This window comes from Zonotrichia albicollis, chromosome 5 (genome assembly GCF_047830755.1).
Source record: "Zonotrichia albicollis isolate bZonAlb1 chromosome 5, bZonAlb1.hap1, whole genome shotgun sequence".
NCBI lineage: Eukaryota > Metazoa > Chordata > Aves > Passeriformes > Passerellidae > Zonotrichia > Zonotrichia albicollis.
The window spans coordinates 28900271-28925468 of NC_133823.1; the positions used below are offsets into that span (position 1 = coordinate 28900271).

Here is a 25198-nt window from a genome sequence, read left to right on the forward strand (position 1 = left end):
GTCCAAAACAATGTAGCATATTTAACTGCTGAGATGAGCAAAAATTTTTGATACAAACATAAAGAAAGAGCAGCCATTTAGCTTAGAAACTGGTATTATTAATTAGCTCTTGAGAAATCAGCAAAAGGATAGAAGTGCTCTGAGTGGAATAGAGATGATTTTATGACACATTATCTGTACTCCATGACCACCTTCATCCTCTGGAATTTAGTCCAGTGTGTAAAGAAGATGCAAAATTTTCTGCATTCCAAGGAAAACTGCTCCTGTCATAGTGGACACTATGGGACCAAATAATTTCAGTGCCCTGTATCTTGGCTAAAATCTGGGGAGGGCTTAGGGTACAGATCTCAAGTGGACAGAAACTCCTCCCTTGCACTTTGGTTTCTGATACCCAAGCTACAGGAATTTCACGTGATTGCCATGTTTCTGCTCATTTCTCAGTGGTTAGCTCCCACTTCAGCCACCAGGCCTGTGGTGGTGACTATGTGCATTGCAAGGTGCAGCTTGTTTAAAGGCAGGCTTAAATTAAATTAAGCATGTGGCTTAATTAAGGCATGTTTTATACGCTTCTGTCTGATAATACAAAAGGGATTGCATTGATCTGCTTGAAATGCAGCTGCTGCATGATGTCATGGAAACAAGTGTTAAAAGCTCTTCAACACTTTTTTAAACTTTCAAGACCTACAACTAATAGGATCACCCCAAGACAAGCTTCTCAAACATAATGCTGTTCTGGAAACTATGGTTGCAACTGCTCCCAAGTAGAAGCTTGCAGAAGTTCCCAGTTGCTAAAAGCTTTGAATAGACTGGGACCATCAACTGGTTCCATGTGTTCCTCCCAGACATATCAGCTTTTATGAAGAGTTTTTCCCAAATGGAAAAAATCTTCTTTTGGAAGGGGCTGATAGGTAACTAGATTTTTTGACAACTGCCTGAATTTCAGTTCCAGATTGGCTGAAATCATAAACTATTTGTATTATTTCATTGCTAACTATTTCAGTGATGATATATTCTGTTCCAGCTGTAGTTGGCCTCAGCCAAATACACTGAGGATGGAAAATTGATCTAACCATTAAAAGCCATTCACACTTCGATACGACACATATAATACTCTTCTGCTGGTGAGACTTCCCAACAGTTTAATGATTAACAAAAATTAACAAAGTGAATTATTAAAAAAAATTATACAGCAATGATAATGTGCCGGTTTAAAAGTAATGGGAAATTGCCCCCAGGGATATGTTCACATTATTTTTTTCTCTTTTCTCTTTCCAGCACTGACCTAGAAAACTGAGATGCTTGTGCAATTAAAGAGGTGAGGCTTTTGAGAAAACTCAACATTTTGCAACACTAGTCAAGTAAAGACCTACTTGACTCCAGATAAGTATCATTGCTCCTGAGTACAAAGTAGAATATGAAACAGAAACTTTTTCCAACCAAACCCTTAGCTTCCATAATTTAAAATGTTGCCTGCAAAATCATCCAGTGGAGTTTGCAGAAAGACTGAACATATTTTTAAGGTGTGATTTATCACTTGCATTTCTGATACAGAAATGGTAGTAATCTATGGTATCCTGAAGGGAAGAGAGGACTTCACTTGTATAATTTTCAAGTTGTATGAAAATGCTCAGCTTGTGTTAGTCCTCCAGAATCTCACATTAAAATTTCCTTTTTAGCCACAATAAACTATATCCTTTTACAGAGTCTGGTAAGATTCTTTAGTTTGAAAGCTGCTGTGGAAATTTGCCCTATTCAAGGGTCAAAGAGAATGGGAAAATCCATGTGAGTGTCACAGCGCTGGTTTTTAGCTCAGGTGGGTGCAGAGGCTGACAAGGCTGACCTGACTGTGCACTGTCACTCAAGTGCACTTCCTTTGGCAGAGGCACGAGTTGGAGTCGCTGCACTGCATTTGCTCAAAGCACATTTTGGCTTCACAACCAACCCCAAGTTAGCTTGGGATCATCTCCACCCATCCCACGAAACAAAATTTCTGCTGAGCAGAGCCATCAAGTGAGATGCAAAGAATAAAACCTTATTGAAAAATAAAATAAATCCTTTGCATGTTGCCAGCTTAGCCTTTAATAAGGTAAACAGTTAAACAGTTTAAACAGTTGTCTAAAGCTTAGATACCATGTCAATATTTTGGCATAAATATGAAATAATTTTAAATAGAAAAACTATTTTAAAGCTCTTCTCACAAAGAGAAGAGTCAGCCTAGAAGATCTGTAGAGTGAATTTTTAATAGAAGCTAGATTTGAGTTAACTGGTTTTAGTCAGTAAGTATGAAGGCTGCCACATGGGGAAACAGCTCCAACAATTATCATGATGCACACAGCAATGCCAGACTGCTTGCTATTTGCCTCATAGTTTCACAACATCATGTAAGGCCAGGGAAAAAAAAATTAATTCATCTTATTCAACATGTACTTCATAGGTCATGGTATTTCATTGAAACCATTTTTGCTAATTTCCTTTAAACTACCACTTTTCAATCCTCCAAAGATTTTAAATCACAGGTGAAATGAAGCAAAACTCTGTGTTTCATGAACATAGCTTGACTCAGAAGAAAACCAGGCCAGCTCAAAGCACAACTTATTGACCACTGACAACCCACTATTACTTTTGATTAAGCCCTACTTTTTGAGAGAAAGGTAAAGAGCATTTAGGTAATTGCACATCATCCTGCATGACCCAGGCAGGCAACCCACTGCAGCACAAGACTTCCATGCCATCACAGGCAGCAGCAATTTGTGTAAGTGTCTTTTGATAGAGCTCCTAAAGCTTTAGTGAGGTAATGTCAGTTTAAGACAAAATACAGAAAAGCAAGTTGGGGAAAGAATCCTAGAAGCTGTGTAAATTCCTGATCAAATATATGACATTAAAGGATAGAATATAAAATAATAGATATCTCTGGACATACCCTGACATCAAGTCTATTTTTGCACACTTTGCTCAATTGAGAAAGAAATAAACTCCATATTTTTTTCATATTGGTCAAACTTCACAATTGCAACCAGGTCATGCTCCAGAGAAACAAACCTGATCTTTCTCTGGCAGCTAGTGACAATTTCCTTCTGTGCTGTGGACTGGAGAACTTTGAGTGTTGCTGAGCATCAGATGGGAGCTGCATTCCTTCAGGGCTGTTTCTAAGCTAAGAGGACAGCTCTCCCTTGCTTACCATTATGCCACAGATAATGTGGGAGAAGGTTTCTGGTTTTCAGAATTCAAAGTGAAAGGATGGCTGTAGAGAGAGAAGCAAAGATCAGGATCAGCAAGAAGGGCTCCTTGTAGCTGTCACTGTGCTCTGCAGAAAGAAACCACGTTGTCATTTTCCTGCTGGTTTGTTGCATATTCTAACTTTATTCTATACTGTTTTCATTGTTACACAAAGAATTTTGGTCTGTTTTCAGTGTATTTTTTCTCTATTTTTCTCTGAATATACATAATGTAGTTGAAAATATAGCAGCAGCCTTTAAGTTTTCCTTTTGTCAGAAAAAAAACGTACTTGCTACCAACTTTCACTTCCTTATGATTTTTTAAAAATTTAAAAAAGACCTGATATGGAGGAGAACCCCACTAATACTAATTAGTTTTAAATGACTAGTCTGTTTTAAAGGTTATGCAATTATTAGAATGCTGCTTCATTCTCTTGAACTAGATTGGGGAAGATATTTTAATAGATAAAATCCTGGCAAATTCAGCCCAGTAAGTTGCTGCTGTATGATTCAATAATTTATGAAACATAAGGAGTGCAAAGAAGTGTTGCCAGGCTGCCCAAATTTTTTCAGTCTTCATTCTGTGTTATGGTATACAAATTGCAGTCTATCCAATTTCTGATTAGGATAATTTGCTATTATTCCCTATGCCCATGGAGAGAGCATTTTTAGAATGAATAATTAGTAGTTTGCTTATTCATCAGTTTAAGGACTTTTTCCTTTTTTTTTTTTTTTTTCCCTGGAATAGGCTGAAGCAAAAATCCATTGCCTCAGATAAGCAATTTCCCTGTTCACAGTTCTAGAGCATAGTCATGCCATTGCAGCGACTTTAATGTGGCCATTACAGGGCATTTCAGTAGCAGGGCACAAAAGCTTATTTTTGTACAAGTGTCAACAGTGCTGAAAAATATATCAGTCTTTCCTTTTTAGTAAGCATGAGATGCCACAAACCTTTGCAAGATCTTGCCTGAATCATAGATTTTCATAAGTCATTCTATCATCAGAGGAGTGGTTAAGCAAGCCTGGCAACACAAAACTTGTTTACTTGCATAAGAAAACAGATAAATAAAAGTTAAATGAAATGTAATCTCTTCCAAAAATGCAGTTTAGCTGCCTTAATAGCTGTCAAAAATTCTACTTGAAAAACATGAGCCCTTTGAATAGCCTTTTGAAGCCTATCCTGCCTGCAGCTCTACTGCTGGTGGTGCATGCACAAGATAGGTTGTGTGCCCCATTAGCAGCAACTTTACATCTCAGATTCAGACTAGTCCTAGGCCCCCCACTTCAGGAAGGACGTTGAGGTGCTGGAGCATGTCCAGGGAGAGGCAGAGGGGCCGGTGAATCATCTAGACAGTAAATCTTTTGAGAAGCTGCTGAAGCCTGGAGAAAAGGAGGCTTAGGAGGGACCTTATCAATCTCCACAACTGCCTGAAATGAGGTCATGGCCAGGTGGGGCTCAGCTTCCTCTCTCAGGGAACAAGGGATAGGATGAGAGGACACAGCCTCAAGCTGCACCAAAGGAAGTTTAGGCTGGACACCAGGAAGAAGTTCTTCACTAAAAGGGTGGTTAGGCATTGGAATGGGCTCTACAAGCAAATGGTGGAGTCATCATCCCTGGAAGCATTCAGAAAACAATTGGACATGGCTCTGATTAGTGCTCTGATTTAGTTGAAATTATAGTGTTGAGTCAAAAGCTGGACTCAATGACCTTGGAGGTCTTTTCCAACCTTAATGATTCTGCGTTTCTATTAAACATCTCAATTCATCATTGTATCTCAAAAAAAGTGTGTCACATTATAGTCGCCCCCACATGTTTTGGCAGTCCTCATGTAAAGCTCTTGCATGGTTAAATATGACATTTCAGCTCACTTCACAGAGTGAAGTCTGTTTTATGCCTAGCTCACGAGAGAGTTCATTTTAGCTCTGCTGACAATACACTGTGGAAATACACAAGGTTGCACTACCTAAACCCCTTACCACACCAAATCATACAGGTTGTGGTTAGCCAGAGAAATGTTTAACTTGTTTTTAAAAACATTTCTTGTAAGACAATTTCCATTTACTGTGTTTCTACAGAAAACAGTTCTGTTTGATGTCCACCAGAGAAAGTTTACAATAACATCTAATGGTACAAAACTTGTCCTTTGGGCAAGGCAGGATATGTGCAGCAGTTCTCAAATTCCCAAAACAGATCTCAGGGCCCAGAAATATCCAAACAGAACACTTTTGCCTGACTTTGAAGCCCTGAGGTAGTACATACCTCTAGTAAATCCATTTTCATTTGGCTGCATCTGAAACTTGACAGGCTTAAATGCTCCTTCCTTCAGCAAAGTACAGGGTTCCTGAGGACAAGATTGCAAAACAGAAAAATAAGACAATCAAATGAAATTCTAGACTACTTACACTCTAGATTACTTACTACTCTAGATTACTTACAAGAATTAATTAACCTTTTTGATTTTCTATGCTTCCCAGTCATCTGCTACTTCAATGGCTGACAAATCTGCCGCCTCCATTTTTTCCTTTAAGTTTCTCTCCACTTCCCTTCAATACTTTGGTAGAAGTTCTCTTTGTCATATTGTGGCATTTTCAAGGCTGCTACAATATTTTGCAAGTCATACATCAAAAGAAGCACATTTCTAAAGTGTTTATACACTTTAGGAATGTTGCAGCCCATTAGCACACTTTTAGTTCCCATCCAGAAGGCCTCATGTGACAGCTGAACTGCACAGATGGAGATATGTCACAGTCCTTTGTTTAAATCACCTCTCCTCCTCTCGACCCGGTTGTGTCTCATGCTTTCCCACTAAAAACTGTGGCTTTTTGACAGCAAAGATGTTGTGAATCACTAGCACAAGGCAGTGGAAAAAAATGGGACAAGCTGCGGCCCAGAGCTCTACTCTGTCGTAGCCTAGAGCAACAACATCAGCATACTGAAAATAGGAGGGTGTCTCTCTTACAGAACAGGCTGGTATCTCTAGTGAGACATCAGACTGAGCAGGAGAACTGTCTAGGGAGGACAGGCAAGGTACCTAACCTGATGAGGCTGACGGCATCCAGAAACTACAGCCCAAGCATCCTCTGGAGTTAAAAAAATTCAGTTAACTGCTTGCTGTCCTCAGCCTTGTGCACCTATAGAACCATCATCTGATCTGTGCACTTGCTCTTATTGAGCAGGGGCAGAGTGGAATCCACACCATAAAACAGTCTGCTTTCAATAAGCACTTCTGTTGTTGTAATGCCAAAGTCTATTCCAATATTTGCAAGTGCATTGCAAAGCTAAGTTCAGAAAAACAGCAGGGAGGGGAATAAAAACAAGAAAAAAATAATTGAGCCTCACAATTGTTTATTTTAAAATCAGGCAAGGTACAGAAGAATCAATGTTACCTTTTTTATCTGAAGTTGTGTTTAAATTTAGCCATGTATTGTGTTGTTACATAATACCAATAGCTGTAAAACTTAAAAATAAAAATAAAAAAAAAATAGGATCTTTACTTTTGTCCAAGATTTTGCTAAGAGATTCAGACTTTGTCCTACTTATAAAGCCACTTCAGATAAGGGTAGCCTACTTGCATCTTATTACTTTTCCAAAATAGCACAAAGCAAAAAAAAATCTTAAAACAAAATGGACTGAGTGGGAAAAGGAATCTCTTTCCTAGAAAATTATTCCAGATGCAGCCAACAAAAAAAATTATGCAAACTAGGAATAAAAGTTTTCACTAAAATAATTATGGAATCTTATCTGGATTCTAGGGTCTCTCCATTTCTTCTCTCAGTCCAATTTATCTGTTTAACTGTGCTAGGCCTAAGGAAACAAAACAAAACAATCTGGTAAAACATTGTTAAAACTGAAACTTCAGAAATTGTAAGTTCACATACCTGAAAGCTGACAGTCTGAAATTATTTCAAAATGCATTGAACATCTGCTGCAAAGAGCATTTGTTTTCTCTTGCTTCAAGACCATAGGAATAGCCAAAGTTGTATTCTTCCACTTCTTCAACACTTTCAGTTACTGAAAGGACACCTAGGAAATATATGTTGGGTTTAGTGCACTAAATCTCATTATCTTTTCTCAGTGATCTACTGATGTTTTCAGTCCAAAGATAGGGTGTGTTGCAGGATGACCAGTGGATGCAAAAGGAATGTGGATTGTAGAGAACAGAGGGTCTGAGACTATAATGACTAAATGTTTCAGGGTGTCAAAAAATTTCCAGCACACATTCACTCACAACTGAAGGCATTTTCCTTCTTTATCCAGGCTAAATGTTTCCCTCCATGTGTATTAGGCCTATAAATTGTTTTGTGTTTGATCAAAACCTGAATAAATTGATTATTTTACTCTTCTTAATCAAGAAAACAGCCCCTCTCTTAAAAGCTCAACTAAAAACAAAAGAAACTTAAATTTCAGTAGCAGGAGAGGAGGTTTTATGTTTTTTTCTTATTTTGTAACTTAAGAAAATGAGATTTATCTTAAAGTGAGAAGTTACTTTTTAAAAGAAATTGTAAACTAAGGTTCAGTGAAAGAATTTATGATGTAAAATTTCTGTATTTTCTGTAATAAGTGGCTTAGGAAGTAATAAAATTTCCAATCATGCAATCACACTGAGATCAACAGAAAATTTACAACTCAATTCTTCTAAATAAACTTTAAAATTCTCCTTTTTAGTAACATTTCTATCATAGCTAAACATTCATATATATGTTAACATGCAAAAAAAGATTAAAAAATTCTCAAGGACTCACTCATCATGGAAGCTGAGATTTGGGGACATTCAACCATACTTAACAGCTGATACATTAATTTCCTTCCCAAATATTTCATCGCAGACTATATTTTAATACCATAATAATACCATAATAAATGTAATGTATATAAATATAAATATAAATATAAATATAAATATAAATATAAATATAAATATAAATATAAATATAAATATAAATATAAATATAAATATAAATATAAATATAAATGCAATGCAGATTCCACAGAGTTCCCAAAGATTCCATGTAGGTTTCCCCCAGGGGATTTCCCCCCACTATCAGGCATCAGACCTGCATAAGGGGGAATGGGTGAGGAGAATGTGTATCTATGGAAACATCCCTGTTCATTGCTAGGAGGTGCTATTAGTCACTGCAGCAAAAACAACCAGAGGAATCAAGGCCTGATGTTAAGACAGATAAGATGAAGATCATCTCCAAAAATCACTAATCCAAACTCATCAAGCACCAAAGGTTCTTGAAGGGATTAGTGGGAAAAGAATCTTTAAGAAACTTTAATCTGGGTGAGTCTGGAAGGTCCCAGCACCCTCCAGTGCTCCTCAGCTTGCATCTGCAGCTTCCCTCAACACCTGTGGCACTGAGTGGCACCAGCTTTCCACTGCTGTGCACAGAAGGGATGAGGCCCCACAGAATAACTCACAGTGCAGAGAAAACTGACCCTCTCTGGAGCCACCTAAGCTGCACTGACAGGGTTTAAGCAGAGCAGAGTGAGGAGCCTGTGGTGGAAGAGCAGTATTGGATAATTCAGGACCCCTGATGCAGGGAAGAATGATGCATCTGACTCCATGATATCAGAAGGTTAATTAACTATGTTATTGTATCATTCTATGCTATATTACACTACATCTAAACTGAAACTGCACAAGCACTGAATAAAATCTCGTGACTGTCTCTTGACCAACAGTCCGGACGCGCACTTGGCCCTGATGGGCCAAGGAAACAAAACACCATCCCTGTGGGTAAACAATCTCCATATTGCATTCTATTTTGGCACAACACAGGAGCAGCAAATGAGATAAGAATTGCTTTGATCATTCTTTTCTCTGCTTCTCTCAGGTTCAGAGAATATGAATGCCACAGAGCAGCCCCTCACTCCTGCCCCAGGTGGCTCAGGTGATGGTGTCTGTGCATCCCCTTGCAGAAGGTGACCTGAGACAGCAGCTGTGCCCCCTGTAGCTGGAGGGCAGCACGGGGAGACACACCAGCAGGCACACTGCTGGACCCCTTCCCGGCAGAGGAGGGGGATGCCAGCAATTACCTGGGCACCATGGGCTGAGAGAAGCTCCATATCTCCAGAGCCAGAGGCTGAGAAGGGTCAGGCTGCTGCGCTCAGAACTGGGTAATGGGCCATGACCAGCCACAATTCAGAGGCTGCTGGGTGTTTGTGGGAGCCTCTCAAGGATGCACAGACTCACTGCTCCTTCCTTGTGAGCTGGAAGGCGTTAACAGGTTCCCTGCATTAGATATTACCTACATATTTTGCCTCTTTTCCTCTTACCCACTGTGTCTGAATTAGATGAGTAAATCTCTGTCCTCTGTTATAGCAGGATAAAATAAAGGAACTCCCGAGAAGATGAGAAGTTACTCCAGGTGGTATTTGAGGGTTAATGGAGTAAAATTTGCTTCTGTGCCTGCAGCTACTGCCATTCCTCTGCTTGAGTAATAGAGCCTTAAACATTTAAGTGATGGATGTTAGTGCATGCCAGCTGCAAACCAACAGAGCAGGCTGTAAACACATTTTACCCGATTCTCTCTTTGTTTTTTAATGTGCTCCTTTTCTCAGCAGTGCTGCTCTGCCTCTCCAGCCCTGATTCACACTGACATGGGCGAGCCCAGCCGGCCAGGGCAGGGCAGGTACAGCCTCATATGACTCACAATGTTCAGCAAGATTTGGTCACCAGGCTGACAGGAGCACTATGTTAGCACCCCAGCCGCAGCACTTCACCACTGTAAATTTTCTCCCCTCTTCCTCCAGCTTGTATATCTGCAGGATTTTTTCATTAAGGTGGCTGATGTGCAAACATCAACTTTACATACCTCCCAGTAGCAATTTCAAGAGAATCATGTTTCTACATCCATTAGATCTGACTCAGAAGCTGTCACATTTGTGTAATATCTTGTGGAGATGCAGACACTTGTTTTTCACAGGACATGACTTGACCTATTGTGTGAAAAATCTATTTTCTGCCCCATATTTGATGGGGGTATATTCCATAAATGAGACTCTGCTCCCTAAGCCATGGGGCCCATGTTCTTGCCTCCAGCTCTGCCTCCTGTCTGGGCTGCAGGCATGTGCTGCTGGGACCTTGTGGACCTGCCTCTGGTCCATCTTCTGCAGCCTGGGTATGCCCCACTCCTTCTCTCCCCTGAGGCTGTCACTGTGCTGCAACCCATGGCTCTGCTGCCGTATCCAGACCTGTGGGACACGGCTGTGGGTGAGAGAGCTCACTGGGTCCCTGCTCCTAAGGAGGCAGAGGCAACGCTGGTGAAGGACCCTGGGGACATGAGATAAAGTGCTGTAAGGTGCTGATAAAGCAGGTTTACTTTGTATTTGTAGCACTGCCATCGCTTGTCAAGCCTCCAAAATGAGCTGTGTGAGGCTTGTTGGAGGCAAGGCTTCTTTTTTGGGTAGCCACATTGCTAAACAAGGGGTGCCCCAGGACAGATCTGTGTCTAGCTGAAACAGTGAAAACAAAGTGCAAATAAGACCCAATTTCATTAGGCTAAATGAACTGGGTGTGTATTAACAGTGAATTTATAACCTACTCTATAAGTGCATCTTCCTGTTCTTATATACATTCTTGGTGACTAACTTTACAACTGCTGGCTTCCAAAATCAAAAATCTTTCTTAAATTTGACAATCAACTTAACTACTGTGCAGTGCCAGTGGTTTCTTTCCCTGTTGCTCTCCCTGCTTGCAGTGTGACGGGTTAGTTAAGTGCTGAGGTGTTTGCTCCCTGCATGTTCCCTCCCTGGGCCCCCACAGTAAAACACACACTAAAATGAATTCTAATGCATCATCAGTGCCATTTATTATTTCCTCTTCTTACATCTGCTCTTGAAGCTTTTCAGCTCTCTCTGCCCTGGAAGGTTCTGACTATCTGTAAATAAGGCTGGTAGCCTAGCAACATCGAGTGAATGCACTTCCCTTGCTGAATAACACTGGGCATAATCAAATAAGCCTCTTACGCTTTCTGCGGCATTAACACCAGGAGCTGAAAACAATTACAAATATTTCATGGACATTCGTACATTATTTTGGAAACATTTTTCAGATCCCTCAAAAGGAGTCTGTATTGACAAAGTGAAAAAGAAATGTTCAGCTTAATGGCAAGTAAACTATCTCCAGAAATAGGTACAATAATCAGACTGAAAAGACTGATTAACCTGGCCCCTGAAGGAGACTAAAGAGAAGGCAGACACGCTATCTGAGCATTTGTACTCACCTGCACAGAGAACCAGAAAATCTGGAGCTACCTTAGGTATCTGACAGAGGGAGAGCTGCCTTGTGGTTCAGACATGACATTCTCCCAGGCAGGAAATGAGCCCATGTCATAAAAATTGAGCAGCTACCTACAAAAAAAAAAACAGTCCGTAGCACCATCTATAATCCTTAGGTCTATCTGGCTCTAAAGGGGAAACTTGCACTGTCAAATTGCATTTAGCACAGCCTATTTCAGGGGTGGATGCAAGGCACAGCCTTCTCCCTCTCCTGTCATGCTTACATGCATGTGAGGAGCAGCACCATCCTGAAGGACAGATCTCCTGCTCTTTCCATCCTTTGCAGAATTAGGTTTTTCTCCCTACTACAAAGAAGGTGGCATAGGTCTTTTTCAACAGAACAGTTAAACAAGTTTTAGCATTAAAAGTTGCTTAGTTTTATACCAAAATTATGTCAGAATAAATTCTGCAGTTCGTAGTACAATGCAGATACTTGCCATCTAAGAAGCTCTATTTTGTGTGAGCAGAACTTTCTATCTTCCAGCAGCTACATCACTTCAGAATAAGGAAATCTTTATTCTGCACTTTTAATTGACCTTTTTAATCTAAACAAGTTTTACTGGGCAATGAGTGAATGAACGGTTCCAGCATAATGTTATCACAAGCCAGAATTGGTGATGCCAAGCACAAAAACAGCTCTGGCTTTTCCTCCTGTTTCTCTTCTCATCCTTGATTAGCACAGACATTAGTAGACAGCAAGAAATCTGTTTTAACTTTGATTTATAAGCTTGGATGCACTTTTTTATTACGATTGGCTGCAAAGATACCTAATTCTATCATAAAATTAAACAACTATAAGAAACAGAGATATTAAACTCTGTTAGGATTAGGTTCAAAGAGAGAATTCCTGCTGATATTTTTGAAAGCTTTATTTATACTGATAAATAACTTTACGCAGCTTAAAATGCAAATTTTTAATTCACATTGCTATAAATATAGCTGGATCAAAATGGCCATTTCACTTTCTTTTCATGTGCAATTGTGCCTAACCAGCTTATACCGCTGAAACTTGGCACAGAAGGGGATTTATAGCCAGAAAAAGAGCTTGGTTTGGTCTTTGTCACCAGCTTAAAGCACACCTAACTCTACTTTCTTAACTTGGTACATAGCCCAGCACGGATAGGAGTAAAGATCACAGGCTTGTAAGACAACTGCATTTCCTGGTATCTAATTCCAGGCTCTGGAATCTAACACTGTCTGCTCCAAGTAATTGTATTTGCCATCCTTTTATCCTCACAAGGTGGCAATACATTCTTCTCAGTAAAATCATTGCTTGCCACCCTGAGAGCCAGGAATCTGTGATGTGCATGCCCTGAGGTTGTTGCAGCCTGGGAATTAAGAACTGATTCTGCTACTTTGGATGAAATTGGAGTTTGGGAGCAATTTCACAGAAACCCTAGGAGATCTATCTGCCTGTTTTGCACCACAGCCTAACTCCTCTCACAATGATTGCTTCTCTTGCTGTCAACCTTCCCTTCCTTATGAACTGATGAGAGAGCTCAGCTGAGTTATTAAGGAAGGGACTGCAGCCAGGCATCTCCCAAACCAACAGGAAGAAGGTTCTGACCTTGAGGAAACCTATGGCAAAGAGGAAATCGTGTCTAAGAGAGGGAGGGTGATCAAAGATTAAACTAAACAAATTGGCTTGAGATGTCCCTGAAGGATGAGGAATGGAAGGTGAGACACAGAAACAGGCAAGCAAAAGGATCAGGAGGTCTTCCAACAAAATGGAGGATGAGAGGACAGAACTGTAGTGTGAGATAATTAAGATGCTACCAAGACTTACAGACCCAGTTACAGAATCTCAATATATCAAAATGATGGAATGGAAGATAATTGTCAACTGGAGCTGAGAAGGAGTGTAATGCTGAGAGTGGGAGGAAAAGCAAAACAGTAAGGAACTGCATTTTGATACATGCTCTGACTGAACTCATCACACCTGTGCACTGTGCATCTAATTTGAGCTTTTGAGATTCAGGGGAAGAATTTATCCTTAAAAATCTGAAAGATGCCCTTAAGCAACCCTTTTCCTACTACAGAATATTTTTTGTTTTCTGTTTCTTTGTTGGCTTTCTTAAATAGGAAAGAACCATCATCTCCTAAAGAGATTCTCTCCTTCCCCTAAATGCAGAGAGTTGGAGCTGCTCATAAAGAGCTAAAAGATTATCTGGAGAAGTAATAAAAATGGAGTGTGGCACCTGATCCTGGATTTTAGGAAAACATTTCCAAGCTAATCAAATAATGACCTAATTGAGGTTTATATTGTGGACAGATTGATTAACACACTGAAAGTGCAAAACTGAGAACCTTGTTCTTGTCTGCTTGGCTCTGTATTTTGGGCGGGCAGAGTTAACTGTGCATTTTGTTCACTAATGTCTCAAACGTTCTGCAATACATTTTAAAAATCAATTCAGGTACTGAGGGAAAATGGGCATACTTAAAAAGAGAACATTAGGCACATAGCTGAGTCTACAGAGGCTGCCTGTGTAGAGGTTTGCCCAGCCCTTTGCAGGGCTATATAAAGTTGTAACACTTTCAGCTGAAAGGAAACTGAGCGTGCCAGATTGGTAATGAATGATTGGTGCTCTGCTGCCTTCAGATCCCCCCAGCCCCTCCTCATTTCTGCAAACAGTCATTATTTTCTGGAATGTCGTGTTAAGCACATTTCTTGCTCAGTGCTGCAGTGCCCTCCAGTGCTCAGAGAACACATTTTGGCTTCCATTATCAGGAACCCAAAATACAGACACCATTTTATATCTAATTGTAAGGCTGAACGCTTCACGCTGTTTCAGATGACTCTTGTTTGGTTTCCAAATTGTACAGGCAGTAGCTATCCCAGTGCTCTCTGTCACCTTGTTACTATCCAAAAGCTGCCTCCTGGCTCGAAACCTGCACCAGAAATGGGTCTGGGGATCCACCTGCACCACAGCCACCAGAGCAGGCTGGGGCTGTCTCTGACCCTGGGCTCGTGGCTGCTGCAGGGCTGCGAGCCCCAGCTTGTCACGGATTTTCTTCTCCAGAGTACCTCTTTTGCTGCTTGAAACACTTTTCACAACAAACAAGGTGCTTGAGGTGAATGATTATCACCTCAGTGAGTCCTATTCTTAAATGGGTTAGAATGCTCCTCTCAACAAAAGCACTGGCAGGTGTTTAGTGGCTGTTGTTCAAGAATTATTTCTGAAGCAGTAAAGTTTTCCCAAACACTGAATGCTGCAGGCTATTTTAATGAAATAGCCCGGTTTAAGGCATAAAGTGACTCGAAGTTGTTTTTTTTTTTCCTGTGTGAATTACATTTTTGCCATTGTGTATCTCCAGTGCAGAGGTTTAAGAAATTACTCCAATGCTTTCCTAAAAATAAATGAGAAAATCTGCACAACCAGAACAGTCTAAAAGAAACACCTGGTTAGGGTGGTATTTTCAGCAGACTAAAGTAATTTGGTTTCAGGCTTCCAACAAATCACAGTAAGAATTAATAACAATTTAAAATATATATGTATCTTTTGATAAATTGTGTTTAATGGGGAGAATCATCCCAGCATTCTCTCATCTATGCATTTTTCAGGCAAGAAGGCATTTTTTTGGAGAAGTTGCCAGGGGAACTAGGAGTTGTAAAAATAGCACAGAGAGAGAAATGTCCCTCCCACATTTTTTTCACTCTGTTCCTGATGGGAAGTACCTGACTGACCACTGCAAAGCTGACAAGCCTCTGGTTAATTCCAACACTTGTGGCTCAAATATGCAGCAGTCTGGTAAATGAGATCAATCAAATAAGGAAAAAGGGTTGGGGGTGGGTTGTGTACAGAGAAAGAGGTATACACAAAAACAGAAGGAGGTCAGAGATGGAAATAAATACTTGTTCCCATGGGAAAGACAGAAAGGCTAAAGGAGCCCCTCAAAGGCCTTGCACTTTTACATTATTATCTTCATTCTCCTTCCACTTTTTGGATTGGCAATTTTGTAGTATTATGACCAACTAATGTAACAGCATGGCATTTCAGAGGAAGATGTGAAAATTACTTTTCTCCCTACAATGATCTACCACAGAAATTGAAAGCAAAATTATGAAGTTGGGTATTGTTAACAAATAGTGATAGGTTTTGGAACTGGGAGACTTTTTTTCCCAGCCTTTAAGTGTCAATCTTGTCCTAGGAAGAAGTTCTTGTGCTTTCACAGACCTTTTTTCAGACTTTCAAAACACACTAGCAGAGATCCTAACAAAAAGGGCCACATTGGTGTTTATAACTGATTGGGAGCAGATGCTTGAGAATCAGAATGTACAGTATTTAGATAGTAGCTACACTAGAAAGACTCTCAAAACTTGTGCTTCATCTTTTCCTTGTTTATACATCAAGAAAAGCTGTAGAATCTGACCTTTAACAGGACCATCTGGATCTGCTTACTTTCCCCAAAATATTACCCTCTCTCTAAAGGTGTGTCCTCACCATGATGACTCTGTGTACAGCAATGCCTAAGCTTGACAGACTTGACAGAACTGCCAGGATCTGCTCTGGCTACGGTTTTGAAGCTCTGTTATCATTCACATGCCTTTATCTGCACATACTCTGTGAAGCAGCAAGGTTCCTGACCAGCTTAAAGCAAAGCCTGCTCTAATCCAAATCTGCAAGGATAAGTTTAGACATATATAGCACTCCAGGCCCTCACTCAAAAGTGTTGCTGATGCACAAATAGAAGTTGTACAGATCTAAGTAGGAAAGGCTGACCCAAAAATGTAATATTATTCCAAATGTTTCAAATGAGCTTGAATAGGAGCACAAATAAAAGGTATACTCATTCTGTCAGTGGCATATTTTGTTAAGACAAAATCCATGGGCTACCAGGGCCACCCCAGTGCAAGGGTATTCTCTCACAATTTTGAGGTTAAATTGAGAAGCTAAAGCATTTCCCAAAGCCATGGGCAATAAAGCTTCAAAAGCATACATGAAGCACGTGCAAGCTTCAGGAATGTTTCTTGAAGGGAAATTAGGCTACAACTACATTTGTGAATATTGCTCTCAATAGTCAATGACCTTAACCAAACCATAAAATTTGTGCATAGATTATTATCTGTTCAGTTATCTGATCAGTGGAAGCACACAGAAAAGGACCACCAGTTAAAAAACCCTTATCACTGACAAATGAATTCCAATTAATGTGATTTGTATTTCTGCATGTGTCATTACTCTAAAACAGCCTTGACTTACAAAAATAGAAATCCATAATATGACCAATTAATCTCTAATTGTAAATCCAGATTAACATGCACTAAGTAATAACAGACACTAATTGCATGAATAATGCAATGTAACAGCGATCATCTGAGTTAGAACAAATGACTCCTACTCAGCAAGATTGCTTTTATTACCCAGTTTACCCCAGCAATCTGAGTCTAATATGGTCAACAGAATTGTTTTCATGGTTCTTCTGTATAAAATACTGTGACTGCTCACCTTATTCACCTTATTACCCCATCAAAGAAAACTTGTTTCATGACTCATTTCATGACCCCATCACAGCAAAGTTATTTCATGACTGGTCTCAGTGGAAGAACTATGCTGAAGTAGTAGTACCTATTAACCACAGGCCTAAAGGGTTCATGTGCACCCTCCTGTGTCACAAACAGACACCTGGGGATAGTTATATTCCTCTTGCAAACACTCTTCTTGAATACCATCCTTCTCAAGTACTTTATGTCCCAGACTGATCTGTGAAGGCTTGATTTCTTATGTTTATGGTAATTACATACATACTTGAGCACCACGTTAGACACAGATTCTTGTGCTCACTTCATAAACAGCCAATATAAGTAGAGATTATTTCAGTTATTCTTCAGAAAACCTCCCTGCCTTTTATTATCAATCATTCTATTAGATACTAAAAATACTTACAGAAAGATTCCTAGGCCAAGTATTTTACAGCTTTGCACTGTTGATAGTGATAAAATGTATTGCTAAATTTACAAGTGTCTGAAGTGTTTTCAGATTAGATTTGAGAGTTGCCATAGCAAGACTTTTAAATATAAAACTTTAATACTTTGAAAGTATTTAGGAATTCCAATTTACTTAAAAAAAAAAAAAAAAAGTTGGGTTATAAATTATTATAGATTATGATCTTATGGTGTAACTGGAGAGCTGTTACTGAATTTTTACTGTTGCAGTAACTGTAAAATAATATTCACTGGACTCATATATGCAAAGACAGCCTAATACTCCTAAAAATAAGGCTAGATGTACTTCTTTCACCTAACAAAACCAGTGGTTTTGTGTCATTTCACTAAATGTCTCAACTGCATCCTCTGAAGTAGAGACCCAAAACAAATATATGTCCAGAGTTTGAAAGTGTTCTCTTCCACACACTTGAGTGTTTTCACTCTCCAGAAATGTGCTACATTTGATACATATTCAGAAAAGACTTTGTAGCTGCCAAATACTGAAGCAGAGGAACACAGGGAAAACTGTTTATGACCAAAATAACAATTCAGCTGATAGGCAGTGGTTTTAAGTGTTTGTTTATAGGAGTTTTTTTTCCCCCATAACCATACTAAAAATTGAAATTGAACCATAAGTTCTAATATCCCTTTCCAGTGCACATAAATTTATATTTCTTGTTACTGTACTGAAATAAACCAAGACTCATTAACAGGGCCTTCTTGTTACCACTTCAAACGACCTTCCATCCTGATTCTACACCAAGCAAGCCCTGAATTATGGAAATCAGCACTTAGTTTGTGTTTCTCTGCAGTGGCAGCCAAAGAATAGTGTATTGATACCCACTTTATCCTCTGAAGTTTTATGTGAATGATGCCAGCCATTTTTCCAAGGGTTGGAAACAGAAATAAAGGCACTAGATGGCAGCAAACATCTTAAAACCACTTTCTGAAGTCTGGCTGGAACCAATGAGCTGTAGGTAGCCTTACAGAAGTGAAATGCCTTTTGGAACTTCTTCCCTGGTTCAGCTGTTAAAAAGACTGTCCTGCCAAAGAGTCTGCGTTTTTCTCAAGCTTCTGAAATAAAATTTAAAGTGAGAGTTTTGTGGGTGTTGCTTTCTGGATGAAAATCTGAAAATGGCCTTTTTCAGCATCCCACCCCTTCTCCCCCATGCTACCTGTACTTCATTATGATTTAATTATATATAATTACATATGGCTGAGTTTGGACGTTGCCTATGCAAAGGCTTAGCTGTAAACAGAGGAGGTAGCTTGGGCTATATGTTGTGTTGGAGTTTAGCTGTACTGTACTCAGTATCAGCTCACTTATCTAACTCAGTGTCGTCACCCTTATTTAACACCCTATTTTCCCATCTGCAGCAGCTTCAGGCCCACTGAGTAAACATGTCCATTTTTCATGAGTGTCTTATCTGCCAATGCAATTTCCCTAAGCAGGATGATGTCTACTGCTTTATTAAAATACTGCTATTCAAGCTAACAAATACCTCTTATGCTGCTGTAGAGGGAGTTAACCATGGACTTCCTACAGATTCTGGGAAGCCAGATGTTTCCTAAAGATTTGTTTTTCCTTTATTAGGAAAAAACGGAAAATAAAGGTTTTGTATGCCCCTTTGTAAGGTGTTCGTTCACTGAACCCATTTATTAGGCAAACTTTTCAAGGGTTATTTTTACATCATGTGGCTGTAAACTAAGGACATGTAAGGTATAGGACGGAGAATTTGAAGACCTTCAGATGTTTGAGAATTCTGTGAATTCTGTGAAATTGGGAACTTTCTATTTGCTTCATGAGGATCGATTCTGTGTGGTAGTGTACTAGCAGATGTTGAAGGAACACTGAAAGATCATGCACACTTCTAATTTCCACAGGAACCTTTCAAATCTGTACAGAGTGACTTTAGGTGTAGAACACAGACCCTCTGCAGCCTACAGCAGCACTACACTGCCCAAGATGTACCCAGGAGAGGACTCAGGCCAGATTTGACAATGATGACATGTAAATCTAAGGAAGTACCAGCTTTCTACGGCCTTCTGTGTCTGGCTGATTCTTATTTCATCTCAGTCATTTGTCTTATGTCTTCTTTTCATGAAAAAATGGACACAATTTAGCTGACTTAGAAAGTGTGAAGATATTGCATGCCTGCACAGGAGGAAAGGGTGTACATCAAGAGCAACATTTGAGGCAGGAGGTGAGGTGTGAGCCCAATGGAGTATTTTCTTGCCTCACAGGAATATCACAGTCCATGTCTCTGACAGCTGAGACTTTAATTAATGTTCAGGACCCTTTCTCCTAAATTTGTTTTCCAGCCTTCCAATAATATTTTTTAATTTATTTTCAGTCTGCTTCTTTGCACTGCTACCTTGGGTTAATCTCCCTCTGCCTCTGTTTGTTTGACCTGCTGGTTCTCTTAAAACATGAACCATTTTTCATCATTTTTCTTTCCTCTTCACTGGAATTTTATCCGTCTCTAAAATCTTCCCTTTGCCATAAAAAGAGGAGTTATGAAAAGGAGGAGGCTGTTTTAAAAGAAGTCTAGCTAAATTCTTTTTTGCTCAAGTAACATTACTGAAAATCCTAACCTACCAACCAACTAGATGATGCTTCAAGTTATGTTCTGGCTTTCTCCTAGGCCTTGGGCATAGCTCCTGCAAGGAGTATAATGTCAAGAATTTAACAAATGCTTTAACAGTTACTTGGGATCTAAATTCAGAGGCAGTATCCATCAACGTAGTATAAAATTTTTCAGCTCTTTCCTACAAGGCCATTTCTGGAATTGCTGGAAGCAATAGCAGTCAGCTGCAGTGAATTTAATAAATATTTTGTCAGACGATGCAATTAAGCCTGGTGTTTATTATCCTGTAAACATTTATAGAGCAGCACCCAGCAGCAGACTCTATGCTTTCTCTTATCATTGAAACTCTGCCTTACACTGTACTAATGCAGCTTCAGGAAGCATTTTATTAGGAGGCCTTGAAGTAATTGTTAGCTTTAAATATGTAACTATTTATATAAATTAAGAAATAACTCTTGACATGGCTTGTTTATTAACCATTAGGCATGAACTTTTTCAGATTTGTGAAAGGAAGAATCTCCTTGGTGTTCAGTATTACCAGACACAGAATGACATTTACTTCTCCTTCCCTAATCCTCTGACATAAAAAAAAAAAAAAAAAGGAATTAAAAAAAAAAATTAAGACAACCCTGATTTCATCTGAAAATGCAGTGAAAGGTTGGAAACTGTTTGCCAAGTTAGAGCTTTTTCCCTTACAAGGAAATGCAGTTTTGGGAACAAATAGCATTCCAGTCTTTTCCCCAGTGGGCATTATGCCATTGTACTTGCAGACATTGTGTCATGGAAATGTGCAAGAAGGCCTCAAACAGCTAAGAAATGCATTGCCTAGTTATATATTTATTTTCTACTATTTTAAAGCTACTGTCTACTCTTATTGGATAATAGAGAATGACACAAGCTGAGGCTTATTGACTACAATGTTTTCTGCTCTACAGACTTAATGAAAGCCCAAACTTTACATGAATTTGAAATAGTTCATAAAATGTATTCCTTTTGAAATATTTTTATATTGGTAACAGCATTTTCAAGCAAGCATTTCTGTAGGTGATTCCCATGCTGGCCAGACCCTAACTTTTCAGTGTGAAAAAGGAACATATTCAAAATTCAAAACAAAGCCTTTTTCCTTTTTATCTAAATGAAAATATTATTCTTTAGAAAGAATTTTAAAGAGATTTCTCCTTTAGCACTGCCTGCTTTCACAACAGCTTTTAAAATATACGTGAGTAAATTTATATCAGACGGCCATATTTATGATTTTCAAAGTAACTGACTTATTAGAGGGGTATTCTATAATTAGAAGAGGGTTTCAGTTATTAATATTCTTAAATGAATCTTTCATGGGAAGTTACATTTATTATCAAAAGTGTGATTTCTGGTTGAGACCTTTTTATTGTTTGATTCTATCCAGTAAAAGCATGGTTTACATCTACATGAGCATTTTGACAATCTATTGTTTTCTTGGGCAGCATAGATTTTTAAAAAACACAAGCTCCTTTATAGTTCTCCAACTTTCATCATTCAGCATAAAACATCAGTTCAGCTTTAGATGTCAAAAATTCTTTTTTGTGACCCAATTCAGATTAATTCTCAGCAATGCACTTATGCTTTCTCCAGCCTATTGGTGTTTGCTTAGTGGGAACCACACACACAACAAATTTCCATCTAAGTGGAATATTCCTAATCTCAGTACCCTTCTGCTCTCTTGCTGACAACAAAGTATATTTGAGATAAGGCCAAAGGATGAATGAAAACCTGAACTGACTCACAGATAACTTCCATAACACTCAGTTCCTCATGTCTCTTCAGTATTATCCCTGTTTTCCAAGACCTGACAGCCTACATCAGAAAGAAAATACTCTTTCAAGTGCCCTGGAAATTTCAGGTTCATTCACTGGCATCAATGGGGTACCAATAATTTTTAGCACAGTAATATTTGGAGAATAAAGAGAATCATTTGGTGAATTGTAGGCTACAATTTGCTCCCAGGGCAGCTGTAAGAACACATCCAGTGAAGGAGCTGAAAACAACATGTTTGAGAACACTCTGGGGCTGTTTGTCGCTTTGCTGCCCCAAGAAAGGATGATCTGAGAAGTGCTTTTGACCATTAAATTCCTGTGGATCACATCACATATTCCTTTAAAGCTTCACTTCCTTATCTCTGGATTCTGTACAGGGAATAGATACTGCAATGCATGATGATAGAAATGTGCACGTACAACACTTTAGCAGTGTTTAACCCTTTTCAAACAGGACTTCATACTGGCTATTGGAAAATATTAAAGCACCAGCAGGAAGTCCCTGTACCTTTGCAACTCCAAAATAAGCAAAAAACAAGGGTATTTTACTGATAAGATGCAGTTTAATTAATTCCAAATTATGCTATCAACATCACTGCACATTTTTCCTATTTACCCACAGTTAAATGCAGATATAAGTTAACTTTCTTTAAAGCTTTGCCAAGAGCAGAACAAGAATAGATGAAAGCTCACAAAATCCCATGGTTGTAGTTTACATTTTCAGTGCCCTGCTTTATGTGGCATTCAGATCCTTTGTGTGCTCAGGGAAAAAGTGACACTGGTGTCCACTTCCATTGTTGGTACTATTTTGGGCTTGACTCTAGTGTGAGCTGCAATTATAGCAGAGCTTCCTCAGGAGGGATATGGATGATGAATATGGTTTCCTTGTCCTTAAGCTGAGCATTCTCTTCAGTGTCATGGTATTTTTGTATATGTTAAGGACATGATATTTTTAGTTATTAGAGAAGTTCAGCATTTTTCCTCTTTAGCCCACAGACTTAACTCCATGAAAAAAATGGTTCTCTAAGTGTCACCAGAGGTGACAGGAGTAAAGTCTTTGCTTTCTTAATAATTACTATTTGTTGGCTAAGTGGGGTTGCCCACAGTTTTATATGACAAGCTGATTTCTATTCCTGTGTACTACCTTGGCAAGTAAAAATTAAAATTGAATCCATGCTGCTCAAATTCCATACAACAGTTTCAAAATTAAATCCTCAGTGATAATAAATACAGCACAAGTTTTCCAATTGACTTAGCACAAGTTATCCAAGTAACAACTGCTAAAGATATCCTGAAACACACATATGAAAAAATATTTTTCATCCTTTTCAGCAACATTCATGTCTGTCCTGAAGCCTGGCTTCTAATAGCCAAATTCATCTGATAAATATGGATAACAAAATAATCAAATATCTTAATCCATTTTTCAGAGAAAAAAAGTATTTGATGACTTCTTAGTCTCAGCCCCTGTTCACAGTAAAAAATCCAAGTCAATAGAGCTCATGGAACAGTCCTGCTTACTAAGAGATGGTTCTCTTATTCTGGTAATTTACACTCCCCAGAAACCAAAATTCTCTACATGCAAAATTTTTATCCAAAATGGTTTGTGTTTATTTTAATAAACAAACAAAACCAAACCACCTGAAGTTCTTTTATGTGCAAGCAAGAAGAAAGTTTTTAAAAACTGAAACTGATTGAAAATTCCCTTGCCCTCAGAGGAAATTAATGCAAATTGATGGATTGCCACCAGAAATACGAATTAAACTAATTTAGATTGAATGACAACCCTATTACAAATCCAGAACATCTCTTCAGATGGCTGATCAGTGATTATTAACAATTTCTGTACAAACACACACAGTATGAACAGTAAAGGACAGAAGCATTTATCAAGCCACTACAACAATCTAGGAATTACCACAGTTAGTTTGTAAATAGCCTGCCATATGTGACAATTTGTGTCTTGTCATTCTGGCCACCACTGAGAACAATGAAAGATTAAATTGCCACCATCACACGAGAATACCTTCTTTAGAAGCTGATTCTGTGTTTCCACAAGTAAATTTTTATTTCCAAATTTGCCTTCCCAGTCATCGCTCACAGTCAATGATTAAGTTGTGTGACAACAACCATGAATCAGCAACTAAGCACAAATAGTCTTGGGATCTTGCAAAACTAAATCTTCTCTCCCTTTGGCATGCCCAAAGGGGTTACATCAGCCCACAGAGCTGAGATATGAAATCTGTGCTCTGTATTAAGGCTGTGCCACACCCTGGGAACTGGCTGACAGAAATACAGCAAACTGTTGGCAGCTGTATAAATTTATGTGTCTCTGGGAGGCAGGGTCATGGATTCAGCTCAACAGGGCACATATGCTGGATTTAAAATAAAAAAGCTTTCTTGATCCATTCATTTTTAGTATTTCATTCTTGATATAGTTTTTTCCCAGAGCAGGACTCTATCAAAATAGTTTTTCCCTTTTTGCAAAGTCATTGCTTTTGTGAATTCCTTGGATGAGAAGGTTATCCATCACAATGCAAACACTGAAAAATCCAGGATCCTCCAGCCTCATAATTTCCCACTACTTTAAAAAAGCAGAGCAGTCAGGAGGACCACAACAGCTAATTTCTCTGGCCAAATGCTCACCTTGCCCCTGTAAATACCTGGAATTGATCCATAGCAGTGATCACACAGCATCACAGTTTCCCCATTTCTCTCCTCAAGGGTGCCTTAGCAGGTGTTGAAGAGGCTTCTAAAGGCATTTTTATATAATTTGTAAATATCAATAATATTCCACATTTACTAACAACTTGTATGCAAGTTCAACATATGTAAATGCCTATATGATTTTCCTCATTATTGTTTGTTTGTCAGGCAGTGTTCTGACCTGACAAGGCACTATTATGAAACCTTCCTAAGCACACTGATGGAACAAGACACTGTTTTCAAATGCAGGTAAGCTTTAAATATAAAATTCATAAGATGGCATTATTTTTACTTATTAATTTTCATTACTTATATGTCAAAATTGTTTCATGTTATAGATGCTCAATTCAGTATCTAGTTTCTGTTCTTTTGCTTTTTCTTCTCTGGTCAATCCATCAGTAGTGCTTTCTATTAGTCAAAAGATAAATTACATCAAATGAGAAAAATGGTTGCTCAGCAACTCAGACTCCCACTGAGCCTGACAATGGCAAATGGAGGAAATCTCTTGAAGCTCTTATGTGCTAGCTGAAGGGAAAAGAACATTTCTATTATTTTGAATACTCATGTCATGAATGATTATAAATAACAATGAGACAAAAATACACCTTTTGTTTGTCTGTGTACTTTTTCCTAAAGAAAACTCATCTTTTTTAAAATTCTTCTTCCCAAAATGGGTAGAATCT

General features: G+C 38.8%; 2 long non-coding RNA genes across 3 annotated transcripts in view; one reads left to right on the top strand and one right to left on the bottom strand.

Annotated features, from left to right (window-relative positions):
- The window catches only part of LOC113459183 (uncharacterized), a 60241-nt gene extending 48626 nt beyond the window's left edge, over window positions 1-11615 (bottom strand). For both annotated transcript variants that reach the window (XR_012580427.1, XR_003380132.2), the window contains exons 1-4: window positions 11445-11615; window positions 7095-7239; window positions 5476-5557; window positions 3040-3241 (exon numbers count right to left, since the gene is read on the bottom strand). This is a non-coding gene — a long non-coding RNA (uncharacterized LOC113459183). The remainder of the gene's footprint in view (window positions 1-3039; window positions 3242-5475; window positions 5558-7094; window positions 7240-11444) is intronic.
- The window catches only part of LOC113459184 (uncharacterized), a 61878-nt gene that overhangs the window by 26699 nt on the left and 9981 nt on the right, over window positions 1-25198 (top strand). The window contains exons 5-6 of the long non-coding RNA XR_012580428.1: window positions 1276-1315; window positions 24684-24764. This is a non-coding gene — a long non-coding RNA (uncharacterized LOC113459184). The remainder of the gene's footprint in view (window positions 1-1275; window positions 1316-24683; window positions 24765-25198) is intronic.